The sequence below is a fragment of the Lithobates pipiens genome, unplaced genomic scaffold (assembly GCF_037356315.1).
Source record: "Lithobates pipiens isolate NorthernLeopardFrog02 unplaced genomic scaffold, aLitPip1_a1.2 Scaffold_22, whole genome shotgun sequence".
NCBI classification, from domain to species: domain Eukaryota; kingdom Metazoa; phylum Chordata; class Amphibia; order Anura; family Ranidae; genus Lithobates; species Lithobates pipiens.
The window spans coordinates 101649969-101657349 of NW_027507784.1; the positions used below are offsets into that span (position 1 = coordinate 101649969).

General features: G+C 47.0%; 1 protein-coding gene across 4 annotated transcripts in view; it reads right to left on the reverse strand.

The window, feature by feature from the left end:
* LOC143924007 (neurabin-1-like) overlaps positions 1-7096 on the reverse strand; it is a 205903-nt gene extending 198807 nt beyond the window's left edge. For 2 of the 4 annotated variants that reach the window (XM_077448010.1, XM_077448009.1), the window contains exon 1: positions 6858-7095. The gene's annotated coding sequence lies outside the window, so the exon portion shown is untranslated. Of the gene's footprint in view, positions 1-6857 lie in introns of all 4 variants that reach the window. The other 2 variants (XM_077448012.1, XM_077448011.1) reach the window with 2 other exon arrangements.
* Positions 7097-7381: the final 285 nt, after the last annotated feature.

Sequence of the window (7381 nt, forward strand, 5' to 3'; positions counted from 1 at the left end):
ACAGCTGTGAATGGAGCGTCATTGTTCTCGCTTTACTGCACCAATTTCACTGCTCGGCCCCATTCACATCTAGCATACTGGGAGCGCACATTTTGTGTCTTGTTTTTCCTGTGACATGCATAGGGCAGCTTGTTGATTTAAATTGGCTGCACTACATGTGTTTAATGGGATATTTTAGCGTTTGTGGTTTGTGCGTTTTTTACTGTGCGTTTTGCAGCATTTGTGAATGATGCAGGGCGTGTGCTAATGAGGTCAGCTGGTCAACTCCTTCCTGTGTCATGACCTACAGTCTGATCAAGAAGACATTACTAATGGAAACGTGGATTTAGACAAGAAAATTAAGTGACTGTAGATTTAATGGAAAGCTTTGATATTTTTGCAAAAAAAGTACATGAATGTACAAAGGTACTTTAACTTTAAACATGGTCGGCTCAATGCTGTAGTTACTAAAGGGTCAGTCCACCTAACACTGCAACTTGTTATGTGTAAACATACAAAAAATTGAATCACCCATAGGCAAGCACTAATGATTATAGCATCTAGGTAATCTCTAGAAAGTAGTTTAAAAAAAAAAAATCTAAAGCCTCGTACACATGATGAGAACAGACAACGAATGATCATCCGTTTGTTTTTTGCATGTTATATTAAAAAATAAAAATAAAATAGGTTACTAAAGTTACAAAAATTCTCATGAGTTTTTTTTATTCCAGATGAATACTGTACTGATTAAATGAAAACTAATTTACGTACTAGAAAAAATAAAAAATATGTTTTTTTGGGGTCTCTTGTTTTTGCTACTACCAGTTGTACCATGATGTTATTCTTACATGGTTGTGATGAACCTACAGTACAAACAATATTGCTGTGCTTTCTGTACCACTGTATGTTTGTTTTTGTATCTATTACTTTTCAAATAAAGAATAAAAAAAAAATAAAAAAAAATAATAATAATAAATAATTGTCCCTTCACGATTGACTCTCAAATTTGTGATTGTGTACCAACAATCAGATTAATGTACAATTGCTTAGAAAAACAGTATTTTTCATCCGATTTTCTGATCATGTGTACTAGGCATTAGGCAGCTAAATGAACCCCGGAACACATGTATTAGAGCCCTTTCACACCAAACCGCAGGGGACGTAGGCGGTAAAGCGACGCTACTTTAACCCCCTACTAGTGGCCGAAAAGGGATTAAATCTGCCCGCAAAACACCGCCGGAATTACAGTGCTGCCCCATTAATTTCAATGGGGAACAGCGGCGAGTTCACTGCTCCTTCACAGCTCCAAAGAAGCTACTGGCAGGACTTTTTGTGACGCCCTGCCAGTGCACCACTCCAGTGTGAAAACCCTCAGGCTTTCACACTGGAGTGAAAGGAGCAGCTTTTTTCCAGGCAAAATTTTTGCGCTGTAGCTCCTGAAAAACGCTGGTAGTGTGAAAGGGGTCTTCGACTCTATACTAACAGTAGTAAAACCTACCTTTATTTAAAGCCAAAATATGAATAGTGGGCAGACTGTTCCTTCAGACCCTGTTCACACTGGCAGCGTTTTTCCAGGCGCTACAGTGCTAAAAATAGCGCCTGAAAAAAGCGACTCTGTTCACTCCAGTGTGAAAGCCTGAGGGTTTTCACAATGGAGTGGTGTGCTGGCAGGGCGTGACAAAGTCCTGCCAGCAGCTTCTTTAGAGTGGTAAACTTACCACGCCTCCCCCATTGAAATCAATGGGGCAGCGCTGCGATACCACCCGGTGGAGTTTTGCGGGCAGATTTAACCACTTTCCGGTCGCTAGCAAGGGGTTAAAAACACCCCACTAGCAGCTGAATAGCGTCACTAAAAAGACAGTAAAGCGGCGCTAAAAATATCGCCGACGCGCCTCGTGTGAAAGGGCTCTTAATAGGCCAATTAAAGTCATTTATAAATATCACAACTATGTATTTAAAAAGCCAACCCAGTGACAGGCTATTAGAGACAGACAACCAAGCCAAGTTGGAACTTCTAGTTCCAGAATAATTTGGTCTGATGGAAGTTATCCACCTGTTACAAATCAGATGGCAAATGTACAGGAGAATGTACAAACACCTATGCAGTGCAAGGACTTATCTGATTTAATCTAAAAACGACACACTGGACCTCAGTGTCCCTCTTCCTGTAGAGAAAGCTCCCACAATTTATCATGCACCACCACGTCTCATCCATTTTTTTCCTATAGCTGAAAAGTGTTCTTCTAATTTTCCATAAAGGTTAAGCAAATGTAATGGCTTGACTGGGGTGACCTTTACATTGCACACAATTCTTTTGATTTGACAGAAGCGATGCAATCAGATTTTAATGCGAGTTCCCAGCTTTAAGTATATCTGATGCCAGGGCTTGTTTTCCTCTATTTGGGATTGAGTGAGGAATGGCAAAACACCATTAGCTTTTATTCTACCATTTGTGCCTACTGGGGAGATTCCCCTTCCTTCCTGGCATACAGACACAGCAAAAAGAAACAAAATCTCTCAGAAGTGAAGGAAAATTAAACTTAAAGTGGAACTGCGACAGGTATCATGTCTCCACTTCTGGCAGTCCGGGCCATGGCAAATTACACCAGAAGCTCGGCTCCATCCTCCTTCCCCCACCAATGGTCCAGTAGGAGAGCACAGCAGTGCCTCGCACATGCGCAGTAGGGACCCGGCGTGAAGCCGTAATGCTACACTGCCGGGTTCCCTTACCCGCAATGGCAGCACCAGACAGCTGCCCCCAGTGGAAGATTTCCCCCTGTATTCCTGTTCTGGTGACAGCTCAAACTTTAGACATTTTCTCAGTCTCAGTTTGCGTATATGCGATGAGGGAAACGCATCGAATCCTGTGCGTTTCCTGCACTGCAATGAAATCGCAAGGCGATCTGCTGCAGGTGTCAATGTTAAATTGACGACACCCCAAAACAGCTTGCAAAATGCTGTGCGATTTCCTGAATTGGATCGCATGGGTGTGAACACCCATGCGATCCGATTCCGATGCAGCAAAAAAAAAAAAAGCATTGTGCACCATTTTGGTGCGGATGTGGTGTGAGTTGAGCCATAGAAAAATGATTGTGATTTACACTCAGTAATGTGAACCTACTCAGTCCTACAGGAAATGGTCACCAGGACAAATATATAAAAGGCAACCTTTTCAACACAGAAGAACCATTGAAATAACTTTCTGGCCTCAGGGAACCCCTGCTAAAAAATAAATAAAAAATGATGACTATTCACAACTCATGATACATTAGTGTGATGGTCATTGGGAAGAATTAACCCCATACAGATAGCTAAAAAGATCAATGGTGTCAGTGAGAACTTATCTGAGAGGCATTTCTCACCTGCTGCCCTCTGGAGGAACCCTGGCTTAGAAACCCTGATATAGAGTAAAAACAATGAATAAAAAAATAAAAAATAAATCCCTGAGGGAGCTTCTAACCCCTTATCGCTGTATCTGGGATTTTTTTTCTCTAGTCTGGGCTTTAGACACATTTAAGAAAATAAAGAGTTGTTAAAAAAAAAAATGTTTCATTATCAGTATAAGTTCATAGAGTTGGTGCATTGTAAGCCCACGTTTACTGCTGCAGAACACCTGGTCAATTTGTTCTTCATGTGACATTTAAGAAACTTTTTCAACACAAATCGGTTTGGTTGCCGGAGTAACTGACAGCATTTTCTACACATCATTACCCCAGGCCTGCATGCTTCCAGGCATACTGCTACACATAATGGAAAAAATAAAAATGTCACTTTGCCTCTTTGCCAGTACCAAGCAGCTTTAAAGAAACCAATAAAGTTCAGGCTAAGAAAAGCCAACAAGTAGCCTAATAACTAAAAGTCCCAGCAAGACCTGCCCACCAGGGATATCAGAGACCCGTTAAAGCTGAACTCTGGGGAAACCAAAAGTTCTCTCTTACAATGGCGACCCTCTTACTGCAAGGGTTAAAGGCTCCTTTTTGCCAAGGCTACCAAAGAAAGGGACTTCTGCTTTCCCAATACCTACCCTGTTTCCCCAAAATATGACCCAGCATGATTGTTGTGATGGCTGCAATATAAGCCTTAGTTAAAGTCCTTGTAGGCCTTATTTTCAGGCTAGGGCTTATTTTCGGGGAAACTGGGTTGGGCTTATTTTGCAGCCATCACCAACAATCACGCTAGGTCTTATTTTCTGGGAAACAGGGTAGCTCCTGCAGGTTCCCTCCTCATTGGGCGGCCAGCCCCTGCAGCCACCCCAATGTCATTACATACAATGCAGAGCCAACAGGCGTGCATTATACAGGGCGATGCAGAGGGATTGACCACAAGTCAGAGGAGCAGGGGATAAGGTGGATAAAAGTCCTTACTCGTTGTAGCTTAGGCATAAATGCTCATTTAACCCTTGCAGTGTAGGGGGGGGGGGGGGGGAGAAGCACCTGATTGGCTGCAGACACTTTTAGGGCTCATGCACACAGACTTTTCAAAACTGCTGTGAGAAAAAAAAAAAAAAAAAAGTTTCTTTCACACATGCGTTTTTGCGTGCTTTGCCGCGTCAGCGTTTTATTGAAAATACTCTCTATAATGTAAAAAAGGCTAAAAAAATGGCTTAACGCATTTAGACACGTTTTTCTTTTTTACTGCTCCTGGAAGCACAGGATGGCTTTTTTTTTACTGCCTCCTACAGTTTGTGTGGATGGACACATAGGCTAACACAGAGGGGCTTTTAGAGGCAATAAAAAAAAATTTATATATATGAAAAGAAAAAACCCATCAAAGGCCCCTAACAGCAGCTGTAAAAAACCCTTAAGATGACAATTTTCCCATTTGGCCCTTTTGGTTTTTCAGTGAAAGGATGTCAGCCTGGAAAGGCCATGAGAGCAACCCAGAGAGCAAATTGTGGCCCGTTCATGAGGAACCAGCAGACATTCACTCCATGGATGGACAGCTTAAAGCTGAATTCAGACGGGCGATTCTCCAGCTAAACTGACAGCGGCCGGATCGCTACAGAGGCCGCCCGTCTTTCTCTCTGTAGCAGGGATGAGCTCAGTTGTGTTCAGACATGGCTCTAAGCCAGGCTCTCTCAACCTTTTAACCCAAGAGGAACCCCAAAAATAATGTCTCAAGGAACCCTTCCTAAAACCAAATCATTAGGGCTCAATAGGAACAATGCTCCTCATACTGGTGGTCAATAGGAAGAATGCCCCCCTTAAAGAGGGATTCCACCAAAAAAAAAAAAAAAAATATTAAAAGCCAGCAGCTATAAATACTACAGCTGCTGACTTTTAATAAATGGACACTCGCCTGTCCCGGTTTCCAGCGATGCCGGCAGCCGAGGCCGATCGATCGCTCGGCTCTCGGCTACTGCCGCCACCATTCTAGGTGAGGGAATCAGGAAGTGAAGCGAATCGGCTTCACTTCCCGGTTCCCTACTGCACATGCGCGAGTCGCGTCGCGCAATAGGAAATCTCTGCGCTGTCACTGGGACCCGCGTGTGTCCCAGCAGACAGCGCGGCAGGGCAGGAAATGGCGTAGACTCCCACGGGAGTCTATGCCCGGAAGTGGGTGTAAATACCTGTCTTTGACAGGTATCTCCACTCCCCCCCCCCCTGAAAGGTGTCAATTGTGACACCAGAGGGGGGGAGGGATCCGATCAGCGGAGGTTCCACTTTAGGGTGGAATCCCGCTTTAGAGTGGTGTTCACAATGCAACCCTTAAAGACAGCTAAAAGGATATTTGGTGTTATTGCTGCTGGCTTTGCCAAGTGGTGCTGAACCTTGAACTCTGTAGGCACCAAAAAAAAAAAAAAAAAAAGGGGTGGTTCATCAGCCACAGCTCAAGGAACCGCTAGCAACATCTGAAGGATTGAGAGCCCAGGTTGAGAATGGCTGCTCTAAGCTATCCTGCTAGGCCACTATCAAAGGGGACAGCCAGCAGCGGGATGGGGTCATCCAGCCCAAGGATCCAGAATTGTGCCCCCGCTGTTAATACATGCTGTACAGTGGGGTGTACCTCCCCAAGTCTATTCTTTGCCCCCTTGCTTCTCTGCAACTGCCCCCACCCCCCTTGCCCCAGCCCTGGAGACAGCCAATCATAGGTGGCAGAAGACTTTTGTGCCCCTTGGATGAGTGCAGCTGCAGGGTGGGGCATGTCTCTGCTGCCTATGATTGGCTGCCTGTTTTGACAGCTGAATGGCAGGGGGAGGGCTCAGCAGGGACTTCAATTAAGTCTGAGCTCATCTCCATTCTGTAGTAGGGATGAGCACAGATCTTGGTTTAAAAACGTACCTGAGCGATCCCGCCAGGACGCCGTCACTGTACTGAGCCAAACACTTACCCAAGGAATACCTTGGCCGCTTACGATTGGCCCAGTACAGCGCGCTGGCAGGATTGTTGGGACAATCGGAATACTCCTGAACTGATCCCTACTCTGCACTCCCACACAGCGAGATGTCACCGCCGGTCGCTATGGAAGTGACAATCGCTGTGTGGGGACCATTCCAGAATGACAGACCGACTTGACAGGCGATTCTGACAAATCCCATTGGCTGAGCGGCCCGTCTGACACCGGTGGCCCCCCCAGCAGGCCGCCCTCCTCCGGGGCCACTCCAGGGACCCCATAAAACATTCCTGGTCCTCTGAGGAGGGGGGGGAGGGGGCTGCAGTTCTCCAGGGAAGACTCTCTCATCCCGGGAACCTCCGTAAACACCCTCCAAAGTGCAGTGCAAGGTGGCCCGGCCGGGTGAGCTGGCACACACACCCCATTATGTGTCCCGGACCCCGGAGAAGTAGCGGGAACCGAGCCGGGAGTCCCCCTCCTCCTCCACACACAAAGAACTCGGCGCCTAGTCCGCCTCACACCATGCGGGAAACTTCTCCAACTACCTGAACTCTCCTCCGTCCTCCCCCCCGCCAAGGTGCGCTCGTTGGATCCGTCCCGTACAAGAGCCGCCGTCTGGGAACAGTCCAAACTGCGAGCCGGGGGGAGTCTTCGGTAGCAATGAGTGGTCCTTGCGCTCCCTTTCACCGAGCCGCCATCACTTTTTTTTCCTCCTCCTTCCCGGGGATCCGTCTCCTTCTTCCTCCTCGCTCTTCCCAAATAACTGCGAAGTGCGAGCCCCAGCGCGCGTTCACGCCGTCCCCAGCCAATCAAGGGCCCTTAGGAGAGGCGCGCTCCCGCTCCGGAGTGGCGGCGTGCCTGCGCTGGATAGATAAGGGAGAGGGACAGCGAGGGGCGAGAGCAGGACTTCCCAGGGCGCGCTCCCCGCACTCTCTCGAGGGAAGGCCCGGGCGCGTGCACGGGAAGCCTCAAGTTTGAGCCCCGGAGCCCCATGCGGCTTCCCTGGCTATAGACAAGTGAGAATGGCCACCTACCGTCCTCATACCATCGGGGTGGGGGGATCCAGACT